At 36.8% G+C, this 27,341-nt stretch overlaps 1 long non-coding RNA gene across 2 annotated transcripts in view; it reads left to right on the top strand.

The window, feature by feature from the left end:
* Positions 1 to 27,001, top strand: part of LOC139039436 (uncharacterized) — a 561,922-nt gene extending 534,921 nt beyond the window's left edge. For both annotated transcript variants that reach the window (XR_011492700.1, XR_011492699.1), the window contains exon 6: positions 24,912 to 27,001. This is a non-coding gene — a long non-coding RNA (uncharacterized lncRNA). The remainder of the gene's footprint in view (positions 1 to 24,911) is intronic.
* Positions 27,002 to 27,341: the final 340 nt, after the last annotated feature.

Here is a 27,341-nt window from a genome sequence, read left to right as displayed (position 1 = left end):
ATATTCTTTCTTTGTGTTTAGTCTTTGGTAGTTTGATTAGTATGTGTCTTGGTGTGTTTCTCCTTGGGTTTATCCTGTATGGGACTGTTTGTGCCTCTTGGACATGATTGACTATTTCCTTTTCTATGTTGGGAAAATTTTCAATGATAATCTTTTCAAAAATTTCCTCATACCTTTTCTTTTTCTCTTCTTCTTCCGGGATCTCTATAATTTGAATGTTGGTGTGTTTGATATTGTCCCAGAGGTGTCTGAGACTATCCTCAGTTCTTTTCACTCCTTTCACATTATTCCACTCCTCAGAAGTTATTTCCACCATTTTACCTTCCAGCTTGGTGATTCATATGCTTTCGATATTCTTCTATTGATTCCTTCTAGAGTATTTTTCATTTTAGTAACTGTGTTGTTTGTCACTGCATGTTTATTCTTTAATTTTTCTAGGTCTTTGTTAATTGATTCTTGCATTTTCTCCATTTTGTTTTCAAGGTTTTTGATCATCTTTACTATCATTATTCTGAATTCTTTTTCAGGTAGTTTGCCTATTTCCTCTTCATTTATTTGGGCTTCTGTGTTTCTAGTTTCTTTCATTTGTGTAGTATTTCTCTGCCTTTTCATTTTTTTTTTTTAACCTTACTGTGTTTGAGGTTTCCTTTTCCCAGGTTTCAGGGTTGAATTCTTTCTTCCTTTTGGTTTTTGCCTTCCTAAGGTTGATAGGGTGAGATTTGTGAGCACCTGGTGATGGCTTCACTGTATAGTCATAAGGGATTTGACTTAGGCCATACCTGAAGGGTCTAGTGGTTTCCCCTACTTTCTTCAGTTTAAGTCTGAATCTGATAGGCAGAAAGCCTGATGAACTATGGATGGAGGTTCATGACACTGTACAGGAGACAGGGATCAAGACCATCCCCATGGAAAAGAAATGCAAAAAGGCAACATGGTTGTCTCAGGAGGCCTGACAAATATCTGTGAAAAGAAGAGAAGCAAAAAGCAAAGGAGAAAAGGAAAGATATTCCCATTTGAATGCAGAGTTCAAAGAATAGCCAGGAGAGATAAAAAAGCCTTCCTCAGTGATCAATGCAAAGAAATAGAGGAAAACAACAGAATGGGAAAGACTAGAGATCTCTTCAAGAAAATTAGAGATATCAAGGGAACATTTCAGGCAAAGATGGGTTCGATAAAGGACAGAAATGATATGGACCTAACAGAAGCAGAAGATATTAAGAAGAGGTGGCAAGAATACACAGAAGGACTGTACAAAAAAGATCTTCATGAGCCAGATAATCACAATGGTGTGATCACTCACCTAGAGCCAGACATCCTGGAATGTGAAGTCAAGTGGGCCTTAGGAAGCCTCACTACGAACAAAGCTAGTGGATGTGATGGAATTCCAGTTGAGCTATTTCAAATCCTGAAAGATGATGATGTGAAAGTGCTGCACTCAATATGCCAGCAAATTTGGAAAACTTAGCAGTGGCCACAGGACTGGAAAAGGTCAGTTTTCTTTTCTTTTTTTTTCCCATTTATTTTTATTAGTTGGAGGCTAGTTACTTTACAGTATTGTAGTGGTTTTTGTCATACACTGACATAAATCAGCCATGGATTTGCATGTATTCCCCATCCCGATCCCCCCTCCCACCTCCCTCTCCACCCGATTCCTCTGGGTCTTCCCAGTGCACCAGGCCCGAGCACTTGTCTCACGGCAGCCTAGGCTGGTGATCTGACTCACCCTAGATAATATACATGTTTCGATGCTGTTCTCTCGAAACATCCCACCCTCGCCTTCTCCCATAGAGTTCAAAAGTCTGTTCTGTACATCTGTGTCTCTCTTTCTGTTTTGCATATAGGGTTATCATTACCATCTTTCTAAATTCCATGTATATGCTTTAGTATACTGTATTGGCCTTTATCTTTCTGGCTTACTTCACTCTGTATGATGGGCTCCAGTTTCATCTATCTCATTAGAACTAATTCAAATGAATTCTTTTTAATGGCTGAGTAATATTCCATGATGTATATGTACCACAGCTTCTTTATCCATTCATCTGCTGATGGGCATCTATGTTGCTTCCATGTCCTGGCTATTATAGAGTGCTGCGAAAAAGGTCAGTTTTCATTCCCTAAGAAAGGCAATCCCAAAGAATGCTCAAACTATCACACAATAGCACTCATCTCTCACGCTAGTAAAGTAATGCTCAAAATTCTCCAAGCCAGGCTTCAGCAATACGTGAACTGAGAACTTCCAGATGTTCAAGCTGGTTTTAGAAAAGGCAGAGGACCCAGAGTTCAAGTTGCCAGTATCTACTGGATCATGGAAAAAGCAAGAGAGTTCCAGAAAAACATCTATTTCTGCTTTCTTGACTACACCAAAGCCGTCAACTGTGTGGATCACAATAAACTGTGGAAAATTCTGAAGGAGATGGGAATACCAGACCACCTGACCTGCCTCTTGAGAAACCTGTATGCTAGTCAGGAAGCAACAGTTAGAACTGGACATGGAACAACAGACTGGTTCCAAATAGGAAAAGGAGTACGTCAAGGCTGTACATAGTCACCCTGCTTATTTAACTTATATGCAGAGTACATCATGAGAAACGCTGGGCTGGAGAAAGCACAAGCTGGAATCAAGATTGCCGGGAGAAATATCAATAACCTCAGATATACAGATGACACCACCCTTATGGCAGAAAGTGAAGAGGAACTGAAAAGCCTCTTGATGAAAATGAAAGAGGAGAGTGAAAAAGTTGAATTAAAGCTTAACATTCAGAAAACTAAGATCATGGCATCTGGTCCCATCACCTCATGGGAAATAGATGGGGGGACAGTAGAAACAGTGTCAGACTTTATTATTTTGGGCTCTAAAATCACTGCAGATGGTGACTGCAGCCATGAAATTAAAAGACGCTTACTCCTTGAAAGGAAGGTTCTGACCAACCTAGATAGCATGTTAAAAAGCAGAGACATTACTTTGCCAACAAAGGTCTGCCTGGTCAAGGCTATGGTTTTTCCAGTGGTCATGTATGGATGTGAGAGTTGGACTGTGAAGAAAGCTGAGTGCCGAAAAATTGATGCTTTTGAACTGTGGTGTTGGAGAAGACTCTTGAGAGTCCCTTGGACTGCAAGGAGATCCAACCAGTCCATCCTCAAGGAGATCAGTCTTGGGTGTTCATTGGAAGGACTGATGCTGAAGCTGAAACTCCAATACTTTGGCCACTTCATGTGAAGAGGTGACTCATTGGAAAAGACCCTGATGCTGGGAGGGATTGGGGGCAGGAGGAGAAGGGGACGACAGAGGATGAGATGGCTGGATGGCATCACCGACTCAATGGACATGAGTTTGAGTAAACTCTGGGAGTTGGTGATGGACAGGGAGGCCTGGAGTGCTGCGATTCATGGGGTTGCAAAGAGTCAGATACGATCAACTGAACAACTGAACTGAACTGGTGATGGCTCCACCCCCTACACATGACTCAGCAGTATCGCCTTCCTTTCAAGGCTGACCGGCTTTTCTCCACAGGTATTTCCTACCATAATCTCCTCCCTCATATCCCCTCAAGCTGTCTGTCCACAGTCAACAGCAGCCCTGGCCTGGGGATTGCGCCACAATGCCTAAACTCCATCCTAGCCACTGCACTGTTTGGATATGTATGGCTGCGGCAAGGACTTTCTGATTCTCATTCCATTTAGGCTGCCACAGGTCAGCTGTATCACTCTCAGCCTTAAATGTTTCTCCTCTGACTCAGACAGTTGCCCCGATATGGGATCAGACCATGCTTCAGTTTCCCCACCCACTGAGGGCAGGTCTAGTTCTACTAACACTCCTGTTTTCCCTCTAGTTCCTTCATCGTATGGAGTTCTGTGTGGGTCTATATATTCTTTTCCACTGGTGGTATCCCTGTCCACTCTAAGCTGGTGTTCTGCATGCACTTCTGTCTGAAGGTGTATTCTTGATGTATCTGTGGATAGAGATATACTCCATGTCCACCTACCCCTGTGCCATCTTGTTCTCTCATACCTCCATAATTTTTATTACATAATCTCTAGGATTTGTGCTGTTTCTATCATATAAATTTATCAAAAGTAGTTTCAGAGGCAAAATAATGAGTTATCATTATAGCTCATAAATTGTTTCTATCTTGAGGATGCTGAATAATTATCAACCTCAATAAAGTTTTGAATTTCTCAACAATGAGATATAAACTTGTAATAATAGTAAAGTGTATTTCCAACCCAGAGATTTCCTTAATCTATCACATTCAATATTTTATCAAACGAAATCCAAAAACACTTTATTATAATTTAAGTGTGTTTTAGTGAATATTATAGTCATTACAATTTTATTTACAATGTAAGTAATGTATAATGTAAGTAATATAAATACTGTAATATTTACAATGTAATTAATACTTGATTAATTAATAATTTATGCATGAATCCAGAAATGATATGAATGGATAGAGAAGTTAGTTTCTTGTGGTTATTTTCATTATGTATCTTTTGATAATTGTTAGTGTGAGTATATATATATCTACTATTTTTATTGGGCAGTGGGTTTAGAAACTTTGCTGTGATAATCATTATATTCAATTTTCCTTTGATTATCTCAGTTCTCTTTGTACCAGCTGTGCTTGGTGGATGTTTGCTAAATTGAAAAAATAAGGGAATCATTTATTCAGAATATGAATTTACAAACATCTGCATTCACCATAACAAAGCGGTAATTCTGTGTAAGACCCAGTGGCTGCAAAAAAGTAGTTAAGTTTTAAATATTCATATTGCATAGTTTCTGCATGGAATGGCTCACACAGCACATTCTGTGTCACTGAGAGCATTTAGAACACCAAATGCAGTAAAAAATAAACCACCTGATGTTGCAGTCAAATTGCCACCAGACATAGCGCTTGAGCAATTTTAGCAATGCAGGTGTGCATGTAGAGTAATGCCCCCTTAGAATTCTTTTTAGATACTATCCAGTGTGAATATAAAGCAGAAAAATTCCATACATAGCAGACTCTTTATTCTTTCAATTTTATTTTCAAATTACCTTTAACCTTTTGTTTTTTTTTTTTGGTGGCATTGTACAGAAGAGTATTGACAATTTACGCAGCTGTCTATAATTTAACTTGGGGCTTCCCAGGTGGCTCAGTGGTAAAAAAAATCCACTTTTCAATGGAGGAAACAGAGAAGATGCAGGTTTAATCCTTGGGTTGGGAAGATCCCCTGAAAGATGAAACCACAACCCAGTCTAGTATTTTTGCCAGGATAATCCCATGACAGAGGAGCCTGGTGAGCTACAGTCCATGGGATTGCAAAGGGTTGGACACGACTGAGCATGCACACAGACACACACACACACACATACAGTTTAAGTTATGCTATAACTTTTGTTTTTTATAAAATTCCTGCTTTCTTTTTGGATTTTCTTTTCCAAATAGGTTTGGAGTGGGCTTTAAATAGGAAAGTTATACTCTAAGGATATAATTAAAATCAATTTCATCTGAGACACGAGCAGTGTTTTTTTTTTTAAGTTGACATCATCATGTATGTTTATTGCCTCGAGGTAATCACCTGATACACTTTATTTCTTCATCATTACTACCTCTGTTTTCATCTTTTGGAACACGTAGTTCTTCATGTTCTTGTGTCTTTTCTGTGCCTTCTGAGATGATCCCAGGGCTGATTAGCCATGTGAATTCTGCTCTTTTTCCTGGTTTTGAGTTTTTTTCATAAATATTTATCTGTTAAAAAAACAGGAAAGATCCTGAAATGAAAACTCTCAATCTCATTACTAAAAGTCCATGTACTTCCTTTTTCTTCCCATAATTTTTATAGATGTTAAGTAGCACATTAGAGAAATTTAAAGTTCCTTTCCCATCTTCCTCACTTTATGCTCAAAGGCAAACTATTCTGCTAAATTTGATAGACATTCTTCCACTTAGTAGTTTTATATTTTACTCATTCTGTTTCATAGCTAATTCATTATATTACATATTAATTTATAATATGTATATTTACATATGTATATTTTCTTCAGCAAATGACCATTTTATTTAGAAATACCTTTTTAAGTCCTGTCCATGTTTATACACATTTATATATATGTAAAACATTTTACATTTTACATAATTTATATTTTTTACAAAATATATATTGCTTATATTTTATATTAAGATATTTATTTTATGAATGTGATATCAACTTGAGAATGTTTAGTATGCTTATATGCATAACAATATGCTATTAGTGAAATAAATCATCTCCAAGATTAGCGGTCGAAAACCACAAGAATTTTGTCCTCATCAGTTTTCTGTTTGAAAGAGCTTAGTGGGAATACCTTGTCATTGCTTTAATCAGCATTACCTGGTTTCCCAAAGGCTTGAATTTAAATCACCTCAAACTTTGTTTGCTGATTTCTCTAGCAATTGATACTGTATATCATCCCTTAGTATGACCTCAGCATGACCTCTCGGCATGACCTCTCCATGTGGCCTAGGCTTCTTAACCCATGGCATCGGGGTTCCAAAAGGCAAGCATCCCAAAAGAGAAAGCCAAATGGAAGCTTCATTGTCTTTCTAACTTGTTCTAAGACATCACTCAGATCATCAGGCTCAGGTTGAGGTCCAGCATCTTATCATTGCATCAGGACTATATGTGAATGAGCTTTGTTGATAGTGGTACATCAGTTGCAGATCCATTGATTTTTTTTTTTTTCTCAATCTGAAAATCTGTGAACTAACAAGGCAAATTATTTGTTCCTTGTATTCAGCATGTAGTAGAGAGACAGGCTTGAGATAATTGCAATAGACATAACAAGGAGGAAAAGGGAGACCTACAGTAGTCATGGGTCCTGGACATTCTGAAACCCAGCTGAGTGCTGGCTGTGAGCTGCTTGATTCCCTAAACACAATTTACTCCTAATTCTGGGAAATGACTCTCCATGGCTTTTTATTCTCCCCTCTGAGATTTTGTTTTTACCTGTGAGTTGAGTCATTCTCCCTCACCTATACAAAAATATTTATGTTTGCAAATAGGTGGTGTTCAGCCTATTTCCTCCCTATGATAGTTCATGGGTTCAACTGCTTCTTTTTGTTTTTATGGCTTCGTTTTGCCTTGTCCCTTTTAGCACAAGCTCATATAACTTGATTAAAAAATTTGCGGGCTTTTACTCTTTGGTTATAAAACAACCCTTTAGACAGAAGCCATACCCAGCAGTCTCTCTAGAAGAAAATCTTTACTCAGCACTTTAAAGTGTTGTCATTGTCATCTGGCCTTTATCTTTACTTATAAGAATCCATGAATTATTTCCATCATTGTCTTTGCATGTACATTTGTCCTTTTCCCCTGGATTCTTCCTTTCTCCCCTTCCCTTCCTTCTTTTCTTCCTCCCTCCTTCCGTTTTTTTCCTTCTTCTTCTTTCTCTCTCTTGTTTCTATTATTTTTGGTTGTGCGAGGTCTTCGTTGCTGTGTGGGCTGTTGCTTTAGTAGCAGTATCTTAACTCCACCCTCCTCAACTCAGTGCATTCACTGAGTTCTGCTTGTGCTTTGCAGTCCTTATCTGTGATCCAGAAAGTAGCTTCATGCAGAAAGCCAGGATGAGCAGGAGACTCACCTGGTGTGTTACCCTTCTGCCTTAAATCATAATCATGGGGAGCAGCCTTCTGGCTAATGATTGAAAGCAAAAGAATTGCCTTATTTACTTTGTTAAGGTTATAGTTATTGCAGTTGAAGGGTTGGTTTGGAACCAATGATGTTTGAATTAACACTGTATCTCATGTGAAAATTTTTAGAAGTGAAGCGTTCACATAGTTTCTAATTAATGATATTCTGTGTGAGTTAGTCACTTAGTCGTGCCTGACTCTTACGACCTCATAGACTGTAGCCCACCAGGTTCCTCTGTCTGTGAGATTCTCCAGGCAAGAAGGCTGTAATAGGTTGCCATTTCCTTCTCCAAATTAATGATACCTGAATAATAAAAAAAGGATGTGAAATGAATATGTCCTACTTACTTTTTAAGACTACTGTATTTTGGGCTGTAGTGATGACTTTCATATTCACTTGGTATTCTTACTCAAAAAAGAGGGTTATAGCTTTTATCTAGTATATTTGTAATAGACTGTATGTTTTCATATCTCTGCTATTTTTGAATAGGAGCATAAACTTGTGAGAGTACATGGGCTTTCAGATTCAAATATATCATGATTATTGTTCCATTTGTATTAATTAAAATGTGTTTATTCCTCAAACTGCTAAATCTTCCTAACCTTTCATCTTGTTTTACAGTAGAAGTAATAATTGATATTCAAATATTTCTTGTTAAGATTAAGTGAGTTAATGGAAGTGCAAGTATTTAGTCAATTTGCAGGTAAAGATGGCACTGATCAATTTTAGTTTTTATCTTTGTATTGTGACAAATCAAGTTGTTTTGTAAATCAGATGATAGTTGCATAGTTAGATCACACTTGCAAGAATGACTTATTTCCATTTTTGATTAGTCTTCATTTGCGATGGTGAAAACTTTTTATTTTTAAATATAACGTCATTCCCTTGTAATATTCATTCACATTATCAATCAACTTGTTAAATATTTTTTAAAACTCATTAGGAAGAATCAGTGGAGCTCCAGGGTTGTAAAATTAAGCAGTGATTCATTTTGTTTATTGTACACTAGAAATCAGTGGGAAGGTGAATTGTTGACAGTGTAATTGTTATTAGATCCATATACTTTATGCTCATACATATTTTCCTGATGCTATCTAATATTATTCAGCAAAAACCATTTTCACATACCTGAGAAATCTAAGGCTCAAAGTTTAAGTAGGCTCTATTACATAATGTCAGAGCCAGAATTGGAAACAGATAGGAAAAATCGAATTTTGCCATTTCTACACATGTGAGGATCCTTGTTAAGGGATATTTAAAACTCTGGGTTGCATGGAGAAGCCATAAGGTCGAAACAATTTGGATAAACTAATAGATGACCAATATTTTAGATACCTAACACATATGTGTTAAAAATGAATTTAGGGATTAGAAGATGTGACTGCTACTGCTTGAAAAATAAGCTCTCTCTTTTTCTGATATTCAAATCTATAGGACTAGTCTCTTCTTAAGGCCACTAGCAAAACAAGTAACTCTACCTCATGCTTTGTCCATTTCTTGTTTCCTCAGAAGTATTTCTCATGGGCAGTAATTAAATATTTAGGACAGGCAAGATTTTTTTTTTTTTTTAGTTTGTTTTGGGGTTAGGTTACTCCAAGCTTTGCTGAGTTACCCCAAGGTTTGTTTCCTTCCAATTCATTTCCTATGAAAATAATAGCACATATTTATACTATGACTAAAAATTTTTATAGACAAGTTAGAGAAAATGATCAACTTTACATTTTTACCTACTGGTTTTCTTTTCTTTTCTTTTCTTTTTTTTTTTTTGAGCTTTGGAAGAGAGGAGTTGAATAATAAACAGATGCACTGAACTTGTAGGAAAAATGCTTTTCTGTCTTAAAGATTGAAATGTAAGTTGCAAGCATAATTCTGTTTTACTGCGCACATGTAGCGAATTTTTAAGGAACAAGAAGTTTATTGCATCAAGGACAGCATGAGTCAATGGTTTTAGGCGATTTAATAATAACCATGAAAAATCTTCAGTATGATATATTGGCTGTGACATATCTTATAAAGTGTCATGTAGAACTTGCTGAATTGTATCATTGAAGGCTGCAATCCTTAGAACAGAGAAAGTTCTTTAAATGTAGGTCATTGTGCTCTTTTGTATAATCAGATAGAAGTAGCAGAACTTTTATGATGCTTAAACAAGGAAAACGAAAACCATGTTATTAATTCATTTTAAGATATAGCTCATAATCGTTCCAGCATAAGTGACACTCTTATCTAAATGTTAATTAATAGAGTGAACCTTCAGAAGACTGGGGGTGCAGTTTTAATAATAATATATTTGATATGAAAAAGTAAACTATTAAAAATGTTGCTTGGCATTCTGTTTTATCTGTTGTGAAGTAGTGTGGCTTGAACAAATGGGATAATATCCAATCAATGATCTGGTTGCAAAAAATGTTATTTCAATATCACTCCAACTCTACTGATAATCAGGTATACCTCAAACGTAAGAATCTACTCTAAGATGTTGCAGTTACAACAAAGTAAATCTTAGTTGAAAAAACCATTTGAAAGTAATCAAGCAATGATGGTGTTATAAGTATGCAGATCTCTGAATCAATGTCTCTATCTAATAGTAAAAAGAACCCAGCCATTAAAGAACCTACAAAACCATCACTTCAGTTCAGTCGCTCAGTCATGTCCAACTCTTTGTGACCCCATGGACTGCAGCATGACAGGCCTCCCTGTCCATCACCCACAGCCAGAGATTACTCAAACTGACGTCCATTGATTCAGTGATGCCATCCAACCATCTCATCTTCTGTCATTCCCTTCTCCTGCTGCCTTCAATCTTTCCCAGCATCAGGGTCTTTTCGATGAGTCAGTTCTTTGCATCAGGTGGATAAAGTATTGGAGCTTCAGCTTTATCATCAGTCCTTCCAATGAATATTCAGGCCTGATTTTTATCTCCTTGCAGTCTGGGGGACTCTCAAATGTCTTCTCCAGCACCACGGTTCAAAAGCATCAATTCTTTGGCATTCAGCTTTCTTTATGGTCCAACTCTCACATCCATACATGACAACTGGAAAAATCGTAGCTTTGACTAGACAGAACTTTGTTGGCAAAGTAATGTCCCTGCTTTTAAATATGCTGTCTAGATTGGTCATAACTTTTCTTCCAAAGAGCAAACAATTTTTAATTTCATGGCTGCAGTCACCATCTGCAGTGATTTTGGAGTCCAAGAAAATATCAAACCTCACTGTTTCCTTTCTTCCCCATCTATTTGCCATGAAGTGATGGGACCGGATGTCGTGATATTAGTTTTTTGAATGTTGAGTTTTAAGCCAACTTTTTCACTCTACTCTTTCAATTTCATCAAGAAGCTCTTTAGTTCCTCTTCACACTCTGCCATAAGGGTGGTGTCATCTGCATATCTGAGGTTATTGATATTTCTCCCAGCCATCTTGATTCCAGTTTGTGCTTCCTTCAGCCCACTGTTTATTATGATGTACTCTGCATATAAGTTAAATGAGCAGGGTGACAATATACAGCCTTGACGTACTCCTTTCCCCATTTGGAACCAGTCCGTTGTTCCGTGTCCAGTTCTAACTGTTGCTTCTTGACCTGCATACAGATTTCTCAGGAGGCAGGTCAGGTGGTTGGGCATTCCCATTTCTTGAAGAATTTTCCACAGTTTTCTGTGATCCACACAGTCAAAGGCTTTGGCATAGTCAATAAAGGAGAAATAGATGTTTTTCTGGAATTCTCTTGCTTCTTCTGTGATCCAATGGATGTTGGCAATTTGATCTCTGGTTCATATGCCTTTTCTAAATCCACCTTGAACATCTGGAAGTTCTAGATTCATGTAGTATTGTAGCCAGGCTTGGAGAATTTTGAGCATTACTTTACTAGCACGTGAGATGAGTGCAATTGTGTGGTAGTTTGAACTTTGTTTGGCATTGCCTTTCTTTGAGATTGGAATGAAAACTGACCTTTTCCAGTCCTGTGGCCACTGCTGTGTTTTCCAAATTTGCTAGCATATTGAGTGCAGTACTTTCACAGCATCATCTTTTAGGACTTGAAATAGCTCAACTGGAATTCCATCACCTCCACTAGCTTTGTTCATTGTGATGCTTCCTAAAGCACACCTCAGACTCCTGGATGTCTGGCTCTAGGTGAGTGATCACACCATCGTGGTTATGTGGGCCATGAAGATCTTTTTTGTATAGTTCTTCTGTATGTTCTTGCCACCTTTTCTTAGTATCTTCTACTTCTATTAGGTCCATCCCATTTCTGTCCTTTATTGTGCCCATCTTTGCATGAAATGTTCCCTTGGTATCTCTAATTTTCTTAAAGAGATCTCTAGTTCTTCCCATTCAATTGTTTTCCCTTTTTATTTGCATTGACCATTGTGGAAAGCTTTCTTATCTCTCCTTGCTATTCTTTGGAACTCTGCATTCAGATAGGCATATCTTTCCTTTTCTCCTTTGCCTTTGGCCTATCTTCTTTTCTCAGGTATTTGTAAAGCTTCCTCAGACAGTAATTTTGCCTTTTTGTATTTATTTTTCTTGCAGATGGTCTTGATCACTGCCTCTTGTACCATATCATGAACCTCCATCCATAGTTCTTTAGACACTTTGTCAGCTCTAATCATTTGAATTTGTTTGTCACTTCTACTATATAATCATAATGGATTTGACTTAGGTCATACCCAAATGGTCTAGTGGTTTTCCATACTTTCTTCAATTTAAGTCTGGATTTTGCAATAAGGACTTCTTGATCTGAGCTACAGTCAGCACCCAGTCTTTTTTTTTTTTTGTTTTGCTGACTGTGTAGAACTTCTCCATATTAGGCTACAAGGAATATAATCAATCTGATTTTGGAATTGACCATCTGTTAATGTCCATGTGTTGAGTCATCTCTTTTGTTGTTGGAAGAGGGTGTTTGCTATGACCAGTGAGTTCTCTTGGCAAAACTCTTCTGACAACATGTGGTTCACTGAAAAAGGGAATGGCAAACCACTTCAGGATTCTTACCTTGAGAACCCCATGAACAGTATGAAAAGGCAAAATATATGACACCTAAAGATGAATTCCCTAGGTCAGTAGGTGCCGAATACACTACTGGAGAAGAAACTCCAGGAAGAATGAAGAGACAGAGCCAAAGCGAAAACAACACCCAGCTGTGGATGTGACTGGTGATGAAAGTAAAGTCCGATGCTGTAAAGAACAGTATTGCATAGGAACATGAAATGTTAGGTCCATGAAGCAAGGTAAATTGGAAGTGGTCAAGCAGGAGATGGCAAATGGCCAGAGTTAACACTGATATTTTAGGAATCAGTGAACTAAACTGGACTGGAATGGGCGAGTTTAATTTGGATGACTATTATATCTACTACTGTTGGCAACAGTTCCTTTCAAGAATTGGAATAGCCCTCATAGTCAACAACAGAGTCCAAAATGCAGTACTTGGGTGCAGTCTCAAAATGACAGGATGGTCTCTGTTTCCAAGGCAAACCATTCAGTATCACAGTAATCCAAGTCTATGCCCCAATCTCTACTGCTGAAGAAACTGAAGTTGAGCAATTCTAAGATGACCTATAAGACCATCTACAAAACCAGGAAAATGTGCTTATATGAACATTTTTTTCTATAATAACAAAAATTAATTCATTGAGTATGCTGTTGTAAACCATTAGAAAGTAGAGATATATTAAGTAGTTTAGCATTTTTTGAATATAAGGTTGTGTATCCAAAGATGTCTATTACTAGGTGTTGTAAATATTTGGGTTTCCCCATTGCCTCAAAAGATTTTTCTAAAGCTGCCTTTCCATGTCTCAAAGACTTTTTTTTTTCTATTGTATGCTTAATCTGCAGTATAGTCTTTCTAAAAATTCAACTCTAATAGAGAAAATCCCCCATTAAAAATCCAGGTAGTTCACTATTGCTTTCAGATCAAGTCTCACCTGTTCACCAAGGGTTGAGTTCAGTTCAGTTAAGTCACTCAGTCATGTCCGACTCTTTGCGACCCCATGAACTGCAGCATGCCAGGCCTCTCTGTCCACCACCAACTCCTGGAACCTACCCAAACTCATGTCCATTGAGTTGGTGATGCCATCCAACCATCTCATCCTCTGTCATCCCCTTCTCCTCCTGCCCTCAATCTTTCCCAGCATCAGGGTCTTTTCCAATGAGTCAGCTCTTTGCATCAGGTGGCCAAAGTATTGGGGTTTTAGCTTCAACATCAGTCCTTCCAATGGACACCCAGGACTGATCTCCTTTAGGATGGACTGGTTGGATCTCCTTGCAGTCCTCACCATGGTTTACTTGCTTTCATATGGTTATTCAAGATATTTCTCATCTGTATCTGTCCAGGCTCATCTCTCACCTTATACTCTAGCTCAAGGTATTTGGAACTGTCTTCTATTTTACCTTAGTTAGGAAACTAAAACCCTTTATACATCAACTTATGCAAATGCACACTGCACTAGAGGTGAAGAAAGAATAGTTCTCTGTCAACCAAGGTTTGATTGCAGTTTCAGCTTAAAACATCCACTACAAACATAAAACAAATTAAAAGTACTAATACTTACATATGCATACACAGACAAGCATATATATTGTTAAGGAAAGAAAATTAGTCTAATGTTTTATATTTGTATAGGCTGGACACTCTGTGGATAGGTACCTGTCTCTGCTCACCTTAATAAAATGCCTGATCATTGGAGATCGCCCATAAAAATATGTTGAATGAGTGAATATATAAAATTAATGCCAAAAATTCTAGGTCAGTATATAATTCGGACTTTAATTTATGTTAATAGAATTCTCACTGTGTTATGTAAAGACTGCCTAATTGTTAATTTTCCTCTTCTCAGGTTGATTTTATGCACATCTCTAATGGGCAAAATGTAAACATTAAATATATAGACAAATGCCAGCTAAAAGTCAGTATGCTTTTTTAATATCAGTTTCAAAGTACTTATTCTACCTTGTCAAACATATGATTAAAAATAAATTAATGAAGAGATTGCATTTGCTATTCTAAATATAAAAATATTATATAGCATGTGCCTTATAATGATGGATGAAAAACATAATATATTTTTGATATAAAATGGTATTCTCCAGATATATATCGTCCTGAAGTCACATAGTGTTCTAATTATCCTCCCTGCCTTTTATTATAGCCAATCATAGGAAATTACTCCCTGCAAATTCCTTTGTTCCTTCTGGAAAAAGACACCATTTTGTAATTAGATTCTAACATTTACTGTTCATTTTACTCTACTTTAAAGAAAAGGTCCAGCAAAATCCAATAATAAAATACTCTTTTTGACTGTGAAATGTGTTTTACCATAGGTTAAATTACAATATAAAGATCCCATATAAAGATAGGAAGTGGCAACCCACCCCAGTATTCTTGCCTGGAAAATTCCATGAACAGAGGAGCCAGATGGGTTGCAATCCATGGTGTTGCAAAGAGTAGGGCATGAAAGAGTGACTGAACATGTATGCAAATTGCAATATTCCACATATATTTAAATATGGATGTCTCTTAATGTAATTCAGTCATTTCATTTGGTGGTTACTAGCTCTTTTCGGGGGCATTCCTCTCATGTCCAATACCTGTTTGTCTCTTCTAATTTTATCAGGGTAACTAAAGTATTTGACTCAACCCATGTACCCTTAGAAGGATAATTTACATATATCTAGAAGCTACTGAGGCCCTTGCAACAGGTGTTTCATTCCCTCATTAGGAGAGCAGATGCTTAACAAGTATGTGTTCAGTAAATTTTGTGAATGAGGGCAAATGATGTTAAAGTACTGCACTCAATATGTCAGCATATTTGGAAAACTCAGCCATGGCCACAAGACTGGAAAAGGTCCGTTTTCATTCCACTCCTAAAGACAGTGCCAAAGAATGTTCAAATTATCAGACAGTTGTGTTCATTTCACATGCTAGTAAGGTTGTATTCAAAATACTTCAAGCTAGGCTTCAACAGTATGTGAACTGATAACTTCTACACGTACAAGCTGGGTTTAAAAAGGCAGAGAAACCAGAAATCAAATTGCCAACATTCATTGGATCATAGTGAAAGCAAGTGGATTCCAGAAAAAGTGTCTACTTCAAAGCCTTTGTGTGGATTACAACAAACTAGGGAATATTCTTAGAGAGATAGGAATACTAGACCACCTTACTTGTCTCCTGAGACACCTGTGGGCTGGTCAAAAGCAACAGTTAGAACCTTACATGGAAGAACTGACTGGCTCAAATTTGAGAAAGAATTTCATCAAGGCTGTATATTGTCACCCTGCTTATTTAACTCCTATGCAGGGTACATCATGCAAAATGCTGGACTGGTTGACTCACAAGCTGGAATCAAGATTGCTGGGAGAAATTTCAGCAACCTCAGATATGCAGATTATAACACTCTAATGACAGAAACCAAAAAGGAACTAAAGAGCCTCTTGATGAGGGTGAAGAAGGAGAGTGAAAAAGCTGGCTTAAAGCTCAACATTCAAAAAATTAAGATCATGGCATCTGGTCTCATCAATTTATGGAAAATTGAAGGAGAAAAAGAGGAAACAGGCAGATTTTATTTTCTTGGTCCCCAAAATCAATGTGGATGCTGACTCCTGCCATAATATTAAAAGACACTTGCTCACTGGAAGGAAAGCAATAACAAACCTATACAACATATTGAATTAAAAAACAGAGACATTACTTTGCCAACAAAGATTGGTATAGTCAAAGCTATGGTTTTTTTCTAATAATTATGTATGGATATGAGAGTTGGATCGTAAAGGAGGCTGAGCACTGAAGAATTGGTGCTTTTGAGCTGTGGTGCTGGAGAAAACACTTGAGAGTCTCTTGGACTATAAGGAGAACCTGTCAACCCTAAAGGAAATCAACCATCAATATTCATTGTAAGGACTGATGCTGAAGCTGAAGCTCCAGTATATTGACCACCTGATGCAAAGATCCAACTCTTTGGAAAAGACCTGGATGCTGGAAAAGACTGAAAGCAAAAGGAGAAGGTGATAAGAGGGTGTGATTTTTAGATAGTATCACTGACTCAATGGGCACGAATTTGAACACACTCCAGGAGATAGTGAAGGATGGGGAAGCCTGATGTCCTGCAGTTCATGGGATCACAAAGAATTGAAGACAACTTAGCCACCAAACCACAGCAACCACGAATGATGATGGTAAAGAGGCTGGGGTCAGAGAGACCAATAGTGGGAAATCAACATGTTACATACTAGCTGTGTGCCCTTAAAAGTTGACTCCTCTCATCTTATAGTGGGTATAATTCTGGGATTGTTTGGAGTATTAAAAAAGATAATAGGCAAAATTCATAGGTATCTTAATTATTAAAGTAACTAATACATGAGACATGAACTTGGGCAAACTCCAGTAGATAATGAGGGAAAGGGAAGTCCTACGTGCTGTGTGCAGAGGGTCGCAAAGAGTCAGACATGACTTAGTGACTGAATAATAGCAATATATGAGAAGCATTTAGAACAGTGACACATAGCTGCTTTCATAAATATTTATTATCATTAATAGTGGTATTGTCCACCTCATGAATATATTCACCATATATCTTAGACACCTTCTTAGTTTCATTTTCTAAACCATTTATAATAGAAATGATTTGGAAGAGATGTAGAATTGCTGAGACAGACAAGACCTTGAGGAACTTGTCATATTACAGCCCCTGACCAGGCGTAGAACTAGCATAGAATAAAACTGCTTTGGGTGCAGAACATGGCTATGATTTTTGCTTGTCTCAATTCTGTGATTACTTCCAGGGTTAAGAGCCACAGGTTCTAGGTAGTTTGGTAGAGTTCCATCTCTACCCTTTATGGAGCCAAAGAAATTTCAGAACATTTATGTCTCTGCTTTGAGAGATGTTAAGACTAAGCTTCTCTGTTCATGGTAGGCATGTAAACCAGGTGCTCATGGGGACCTTTATGCAGACCAGAATATACTTTGCAACTTGAATTTGAGGATCCAAGATGACTAGTTAATGTGGCAAAACTAGGAACCACAGCAGTAGCCTAGGAAGGTTTTCACCTCAGTGATCTAGGAAGAAGTATAGTAGCTGATATTTGTACTCTTGAGTCATACACATCATTCCTAACTTTCCTTAGCCTCATTTTTTAAATCTGAAAGTAAATATGTTCCCTTAAAACTATAAAATATTTCTCTAGACTGTAACATTCTATGAGGTCGAGCCCCAGATCCAGCACAGGTAATATAAATCATGTGGAAGAAACATAAAGCACCTAACCTATAATATGTTATTTTTCAGTCACTAAGTTGTGTCCAGCTCTTTGAAGCTGCTATGGACCGTAGCCCACCAGGCTGCTCAGTCCGTGGGGTTTTCCAGGTAAGAGTACTGGAGTGGATTGCCATTTTCCCTACCCAGCGATTGAGCCTGTGTCAATGCAGGATGCATTGGCAGGCAGATTCGTTACCACTGAGCCACCTCCTATGATAATATTCACACTGGATAGATAACAGTGTACATTGAAGTGAGAGAAGATTCTGGAAAAAGAAAGCTATGGAGAAAAATCTTCTGACTGATGAAACAGAGAAAGAACTGTATGAATGTGTCAAAATGCTTTTTACTATTTTCCTTTAAACAGGACCTCCAGCATGATGTCTTTGAACTCTCCAGGAAGAGTCTCTCAAGTTGACTCTAATGCCTAAGGGAAAATGGAAGGATCTAAAATCTTGACCATGAGCCCCAGGGAATATACATTTTTAATCAAGAGTGAGGTGTTGGGAACATTATTGCTACTTGAATGCGAAGGTATTTAAGTTTTAAAGCAAAAACAAAAAACCCTGGAGACCTGCTGACACCCTCTTGCCCTGCTTCTGATCACTTGCATGGATTTAGACTAAGGCTTTTTATATGTAAACAGAGCCTCAATGACATCCTGTGGGGAAACTGGCAAATAGTCACCTGTGATTAATGAGCTACAAAATGTCACCCTCACACTATTTAAATATAAGGGAAAAACATTCTCAGAGAGGGAACATTCCCCTGAAAGGAAGCAGTTCACAGAAGGAGGTTTGCTTTTTTAATTGCCACATCCTTTACCACCTGGTTTCCCCAATTTAGCTGGAAAACTAAAAGGAGTCACAGGTCTGTTTGTTAAAACATTTATGTGCAGTATTGCCTGAAGATAGTTAATATGGAAAATGATGATTTCCTGACAGTGTCCATAATTTTGTTTCAGTGGAGAAAGGAGGAAATACTAGAGACCAAAACTACGTATTTTTAGCATAGGTTTATGCTATATGCTATGTATTTGGGGCCATCTGAAGATACCCATATGAATTTAATGATGTCTGATATCCAATGCATTTAATAGGTATGTTTTTAAACACCATATTCCCAGAAGTATACATTTTTTAAAATTCTATTGGAGTATAGTTGGTTGATTAACAGTGTTATCTTAGTTTCAGGTGTACAACACAGTGATTCATTTATACTTTTACATGTATCTATCCTTTTTAAGATTATTTTTTCATCTAGGTTATTACAAAATATTAAATAGATTTCCCTGTGCTATTCAGTAGGTCCTTATGCGTATCTGTTTTAAATCTAGCAGTGTATATATGTCAGATCCAAGCTCCCAGTGTATCCCTCATCTGAACTTTCCCCTTTGGTAACCAAAAATCTGGTTTCTATATCTGTGAGTCTGTTCCTCTTTTTGAAGTAAGTTCATTTGTTTCATTTTTTTTTAGATTCCAGATATAAGCGATATCATATGGTATTCGTCTCTCTCTGTGATTTACTTCATTTAGTATGATAATATCCAAGTCTATCCATGTTGCTGCAAATGAAATTATTTCATTCTTTTCAATGGCTAATATTTCATTTTGTATATGTACCGTCTCCATCCATTCTTCTGCCCGTGGGGATCCGGGCTGCTTTCATGCCTTGGCTGCTGTAAGTAGTGCTGCAGTGAACTCTGGGGTGCATGCATCTTTTCAAATTATGGCTTTCTCTAGATAAGTGCCCAGGAATGGGACTGTTGGGTCATATGATAGCTCTATTTTTAGTTTCTAAAATAATGTCCATACTGTTTTCTACAGTGACTTCCTAAATTTTATATTTCCTGCAAAAGTGTAGTAGGATTTCCTCTTCGCCACATCCTCTGCACTATATCTTTTGTTGACTTCTTGATGATGGCCATTCTTACTGTTGTGAGGTGGTATCTCACTGTAGTTTTGATTTGCCTTTCTTTAATAATTTGCAATATTGAGCATCTTTTCATGTGCCCAAGAGGTATACATTTTGAACCTTCTTTTTTTCAAATAAAGAGTAAGGAAATCAATCCAAGGTGACATAATAATTGCCATCTTAATCATCAATAATATGTGATTCTACTTTATTCAGATTGTTTAGGAAAATTTTCTATTTCCTTTTAGTTTGATGTACACATGAAAACATTTTAGAGCATGTAGACATACCAGTTTTTTATCAGTATCACATCTTTAATGTAAGTTGCAGATTTCCTAAAAGGCACCATCCCTATTTTAATGCTGTTGATATGACAGAAAGGGTTCTATCTGTCAAGATTATCTTGCTGAAAGTACTAGGTTATTAAATTATTGCTGACTTTTTTTTGTGCATGTGATTTTTATACTTACTAATTTTAGAATCTAAATTCCCTTCAACACCCACCCCAAATAATCAGACCATCTACCATAAGGGGAGATTGGAAATAGTATAAGCCTCAAAATATTTATAAAATATCATGAAAACAGATGAATCTCTCTTTTAACTCAGAGAAATACTTCAAACCCTCTAATCCTTATCTTTCTCTTTATAAAATTGGAAGAGCAACACCTATATTACGTGGTTGCCATTAGGACTGAGTGAAATTATGTGTTGCATTTGAGGTAATACACATAATCCCAATCACACATAATCCTAATCACTCATCAACTTTCACGTACAAACAGGAGGCTGCTCTTATTCTTAGTCATTAGAATTGTCTTTCCTCCTCTTTCTTCTCTTCTGTTTTATTTATTCTCTTTGGTTCTCTACTTTGACCTCTCTTTTTTTCTTCCAAATTGTTCTTAATTAAGAATGTTCAAAGATATAGAGGGAAAAAGAGCTGTTACCTCCAGAGAAGACTTCACTCCCCACCAAGATGAGGCATGTCTGTGATTAAAAAATATTGAAAACAATATGCTAGCACATTTGATGTTATAGTAAGTAAAATTTACATTTGCAGATTGAAAACTATAAAATAGGGAAATTATGTAGACAAAATAGAGAATTGCAAATAATTATCCTATAAAATGTATGATATTTCATGAAGCTAGATTTTCTTTATGTAATAATAGAGGTTATGTCTCATTATACCATAAACTTAAATTTTTAAGACATTAAAAGTATAGCCATATTTTATATTAATAATGATAAAGCAAGAGATTTATGTTTTAGAGACTGCAAAAAAAAATAATTTCTTTAAACCTTGCACTAAACTAAATCAGTAGTTAACTGCCTTACTAATGTTTATAAGGCAATGTTTCTGTATTTTCAAGCTAATTGTTTCTTGATAAAGTATGTATTAATAAAAGTCTGTAATTCCCCACTGTTGCATGGTTGAAAAGTTACACTTTACATGTGATTTTTATACTTGAATTTGATTAAATAATTAATTATAAACAGGTTTATGCCATATACTAGAAATTAACCAACTAGATAATAGACAGCATCACCTACTCAATGGACATGAAGTTAAGCAAACTCTGAGAGACATTGGAGAACAGAGGAACCTGGTGTGCTGTTTTCCATAGGATCACAAAGAGTTGGACACAACTTAGCTACTGAACAACAGAAAGAAATTAACCAGACTTAAATTCAGTTTTTTTTTTTTTTTTTAGGATCTAAGAAAACACTTGCATATGAATAAATTCAAATAATCTTTAAGAAGAGTCTTCAGTAAATAAACTGCATGCTTGATCAATTTCTGCATGTTTGGTTTTTCTGCATAAAATATAATCATATATACATTAGCAAGTTACATTTTTGCCATAATATTGCTAAATACACAGTGTTTTCTTCCTTACGATTATTCTCTTTAAAGTTTGCATTATCTCTAAATTGCAAACAAATTCATTTTAGAGCAAGTTAAAAATAACAAAAAAAAAAGTGAAATTCTTTGACATTTCTTTCAGAATTGTCATCTCTTACGGAAATACCTCTGAAGATCAACTCATTTTAAGAATGTTTTTATGCAAAATATGTTTTGTTGCTTTTTACATGAAAGAGTAATGAATTCAAGCTCATGAGTGAATAATTGTGAATTGATTATTTAGAAATCAAATCTCTTTAAATATTTCAAGCAATCAAAGTAAGATAGAACAAAAACATTTTTTTTATATTCTTTTAATGATAAATCAGGGAAGCCAATGATTGGCTACTGAGCTTAAGTGTATTTTTGCTATCATTTCTGGGAAATAGTGCCATCTAAGCAATGGCATCTCAAGTGTAAACAGTCTTTAAAAAGTAGGAACAAGAGGAAGTCCTCTACATCTCTTGCATGTAACACCATTGCTTCACCAATAAGCATAATAAGCAGGAAACTGCAGTTACAGATGCATTTGATATTTATTTAATTTTTTTGTCTCATGTGTAGAGGAATATCAGTATATATTTGGATGATCACCATTGTTGAATACCAGTGGACGATGTACTGGTCACCCAGATAATCTGGTCAGAGTGAAGTTTGAGATCAACTGAAAATAGTTTAACAATGGGAACTTGGCAATTTTCTAGTTGGTGAATTCTGTGTCTGTGTTAGTTGCTCAGTCATGTCTGACACTTGGCAATCCCATGTACTGTAGCCTGCCAGGCTCCTCTGTCCATGGAATTCTCCAGGCAGGAATACTGGAGTGAGTTGCCATTTCCTTCTGCAAAGGATCTTCCCAACCTGGGGGTGCAAACCCAGGTCTCCTACATTGCATGTATATACTTTACCACTGAGCCACCAGGGAATAGAGGCAGAATTTTAGTTTGATAAAATATACCACGAGTACATTAGTACCTCTACTCAGAACTACAGAGATTTCATTTAACCTCCATAATCGTATTATCTGTGTTTTCCTTTATTTTAACTCCAAAAATTCCAGTTTTCAATGAACTCAGTGTAATTATTTATCTCAGAAAACAATAGAGCAGTGCCAGTGTAAAAATAACACCATTACCACCAACAAAAGAATTACCATAAAGAGTTGAATATTTTTCTTTTATTATTTTTTCTTTTATTATTTTTTATCCTTAAAACATATCCTAGGGAGGTATAATGAAATTGTGCACGTGTGCTAAGTCACTTCAGTCATGTCTGACTCTTTGTGACCCCATGGACTGGAGCTCACCAGGTTCCTCTGTCCATGGATTCCCCAGCATGAATACCAGAGTGGGTTGCCATACCCTCCTCCAGGGGATCTTCCCAACCCAGGGATCGAACCCAGGTCCCCTGGGCCTCCTGCATGGGCAGATGGGTGCTTTACCATTGACACCGCCTAGGAGCTGCATCTTAAACTCTTAGGCTGACATGATTGAGTAACTCTATCTGGTTATGCCTTTAATTTAATACACAGGTTCATTTGTTTATATTTAGGGACTGCTGTTTTTAATTCAGTTTTGTTGGATAACTATGTAAGACATTGACAAGATTCTGAAGTCAAATCTACAAAACAAATTACATTTAGAAGTGTCAGTTTCTTTCTCTGTCCTCCCAAGACTGGTTCTTTTCTCTGCTCTAGGTAACCATTATTTTTAAATTAAAACTTTGGTTTATGCCTGTATTAAAAAATAGTATGTATGTGTAATCATATCATTTTTTTCTCCTTTAGAGTGACTGTTGCTTATTATATACACTTGTTTTTAATTTAATATATTCTAGTGTACCCATTCAATGGAAGTATATAGACTGATTTCTGGATTTTTTTTTAAATTTATTTTTAATTGAAGGATAATTGCTTTACAGTATTATGTTGGTTTCTACCAAACTTCAACATGAACTAGCTATAGGTTTACTCATGTACCATCCCACTTGAACATCCCTCCCCCTCCCTCCACGTCCCATCCCTCTAGGTTGTTACCAAGCCCTGGTTTGATTTCCCTGAGTCATATAGCAAATTGCCATCGGCTATCTTTTTTTACATATGATAATGTATGTTTCCATGTTACTCTCTCCATACATCCCTCCCTCACTTCTTTATATATAATGGAATATTACTCAGCCATCAAAAGGAACACATTTGAGTTAGTCCTAATGAAGTGGATGAACCTACAGTCTATTACACAGAGGGAAATAAGGCAGAAAGAGAAAAACATGTATTTTCTATTAACACATATATATGGAATCTAGAAAGATGGTACTGATAAATCTGACTTTTTTGTTGTTGCTTAATAACAGCTTTGTGTGCACACTTGCTGTTGCTTCAGTTGTGTCCAACTCTTTGCAACTCCATGGACTATAGCCTGACAAGATCCTCTATCCATGGGATTCTTCAGGCAAGAATAGTATAGAGTGGGTTGCCATGCCCTCCTCCAGGGGATCTTCCAGACCCAGGGATCAAATCTGTGTCTCTTTTGTCTCCTGCATTGGCAGGCAGGTTCTTTGCACTAGCACCACCTGGAAAGCCCAATAACAGTTTTTCTGAAGATATAATTCACATTTTATAAAATTATTCTATAATCTGCACGTCAGTGGCTTTTAGTATATTAACAGAGTTGTGCAGCCATCACTACACCTCTATCTAAGAATATTTTTATCACCCCCAAAAGTAACACCATATCCATTAGCAGTCACTTCCCCTTCCCTCATTGCCCCGGCACTTCAAGACCACTAATTCATTTTCAGTCTCTATGAATTTGTTGGTTTTGAGCTTTTAACATGTATTGAATGATTTGTGATTTTGTGACTCACTTCTTTAATTTGACATAATCTTTTTGAGGTTCATCTATGTTGTGTCAGAACCTTACTCATCTTTAACTTCCCATTTTATGACTATACCATATTTTGTTTTTCATTCTTCCCTCAATGGCCATTTATAAGTGTTTTCAGTTTTTGGTTATTCTGACTAATGTTGCTATGACATTCATGTACGAATATGTATACACCTGTGTTTCAGTTTTCTAAGTACACTCCTTGATGGTACTGTATCCCTATGTTTAGCATTTTGATCAACTGCTAAAGTTTTCTAATTTAGCTGTACCATTTTACAATAGCACATTCATTGTTTTATCTTTTTAATTATAGCCATCCTAAAAATCAGAGACGTTACTTTGCCAACAAAGGTCCATCTAGTCAAAGATGGACCACTATGGACCAGTATCTATGGTTTTTCCAGTAGCCATGTATGGAGGTGAGAGTTGGATCATAAAGAAAGCTGACTGCCAAAGAATTGGTGATTTCGAGCTGTCTTGTTGGAGAAGACTCTTGTGAGTCCCTTGGACTGCAAGGAGATCAAACCAGTCCATCCTAAAGGAAATCAACCCTGAATATTCATCAGAAGGACTGATGCTGAGGCTAAAGCTCCATTTGGCTACCTGATGCGAAGAACTGACTCATTGGAAAAGACCCTAATGCTGGGAAAGATTGAAGGCAGGAGAAGGGGATGACAGAGGATGAGATGGTTGGATGGCATCACTGACTCGAAGGATACGAGTTTGAGTAGGCTCCGGGAGTTTGTGATGGATGGGGAAGCCTGGTGTGCTGCAGTCCATGGGTTCACAAAGAGTTGGACCCAACTGAGCAACTGAACTGAATTAGTGTGAAGTGGTTCCTCAGTTTCTTTTTTAAAATTAATTTATGTTTTTAATTGGAGGATAATTTTTTCCAATGTTGTGTTATCTTTAAATATATGTGTGTGTGTGTGTGTGTGTGTGTGTGTGTGTGTGTGTGTGTGTATAGTTTTATATATATGTAGTAGTTAACCACGAAGAAGGCAATGGCACCCCACTCCAGTACTCTTGCCTGGAAAATCCCATGGATGGAGGAGCCAGGTGGGCTGCAGTCCATGGGGTCGCTAACAGTCGGACATGACTAAGCAACTTCACTTTCACTTTTCACTTTCATGCATTGGAGAAGGAAATGGCAACCCACTCCAGTGTTCCCACCTGGAGAATCCCAGGGATGGGGGAGCCTGGTGGGCTGCCTTCTATGTGGTCTCACAGAGTCGGACACAACTGAAGCGACTTAGCAACAGCAGCAGTAGTTAACCAAAAGAGGGAAGGTATACACACACACACACACACACACACACACACACACACATATATATATGTGTGTGTGTGTGTGTGTATGCATGCATATATGTATGTAAACCACACATATATATTGAAGACCTATATATTAACCACATATATATTTACCATATATACAACACATATATTAACCATATATACACACACACACATATCCCACATATGTGGGATATACATGTATATATCCCTTCCCTCTTGTGGTTAATTCAGCTAATATTTAATGATGATGAACATAGTTTCATATTCCTGTTGCCCATTCGTATATATTCTTTAAAAATGTTTATTCAGATCTTTTGATCATTTTAAAGGGAGTTATTTATCTTTTATCATTGAGTTTTAAGATTTCTTTATGTATTCTGGATAAAAGTCCCTTGTTAGTTTATTGAAAATATTTTCTTTCATTCTATGAGTTTTCTTTTCAGTTTCTTTAGAGAGTTTTATAGATTTAACTCCTATGTTTGCATCTGTTATCCATTTGGAGGCAAAATTGTATTGTATTGTGTCAAGTAGGGGTCCAGCTTCATTCTTCTGCATGTGGATATTCCATTATCCCAGCAACATTTGTTAAGGCTATTCTTAAACAATTTTTGAAAAGCCCAGCCTAGGAAGACACTGGGTCCCCAGCCTCCAGGATCTAATGCCTGATGATCTCGGTTGGAGCTGATGTAATAATAATAATAGAAATAAAGTGAGCAATAAATGTAATGTGCTTGAATCATTCCAAAACTATCCCCTCGCCTCTGGTTCATGGAAAACTTGCCTTCTGTGAAACCAGTTTCTGGTGTCAAAAATATCAGAGACCATGGACCTAGGAGACATAATGAAATGTCTCTGGTGGAACAAGAACCAAGCCCTTTGTTGAGCACAGAGTGACCTTACAAGTATATTTATTCCTGATCCTTACTATGAAAAACAATAGTACCCATAATTGGAGACTAAATGTGCCAGTAGGTACATATGAAAGATTTGCTAAAATATCTGTTGAATATATTATTACCAAATAATATTACATATTACAGCTTACATATATTTGCTTAAATATCTTTGATGTATTCTAAAGATAAGGCTACATGCTTTTTCAGAAATTGCAGAGGTACCTTTATTTTTTTTTTTTTTTTTTTCCCTGTGTATAATGAACTATTTATTGATCCAAATGGTGACTATATGAATGTGTTCAAGTCCACAAGTCTGTTCCATACATCTGAGTCTCTTTTTCTGTTTTGCATATAGGGTTATCGTTACCATCTTTCTAAAGTCCATATATATGTGTTAGTATACTGTAATGGTCTTTATCTTTCTGGCTTACTTCGCTCTGTATAATGGGCTCCAGTTTCATCCATCTCATTAGAACTGATTCAAATGAATTCTTTTTAATGGCTGAGTAATATTCCATGGTGTATAAGTACCACAGCTTCCTCATCCA

The sequence above is a fragment of the Odocoileus virginianus genome, chromosome 18, assembly GCF_023699985.2.
Source record: "Odocoileus virginianus isolate 20LAN1187 ecotype Illinois chromosome 18, Ovbor_1.2, whole genome shotgun sequence".
In the NCBI taxonomy this organism is placed as follows: Eukaryota; Metazoa; Chordata; class Mammalia; order Artiodactyla; family Cervidae; genus Odocoileus; species Odocoileus virginianus.
This window is presented reverse-complemented; position numbering and strand designations above follow the sequence as displayed.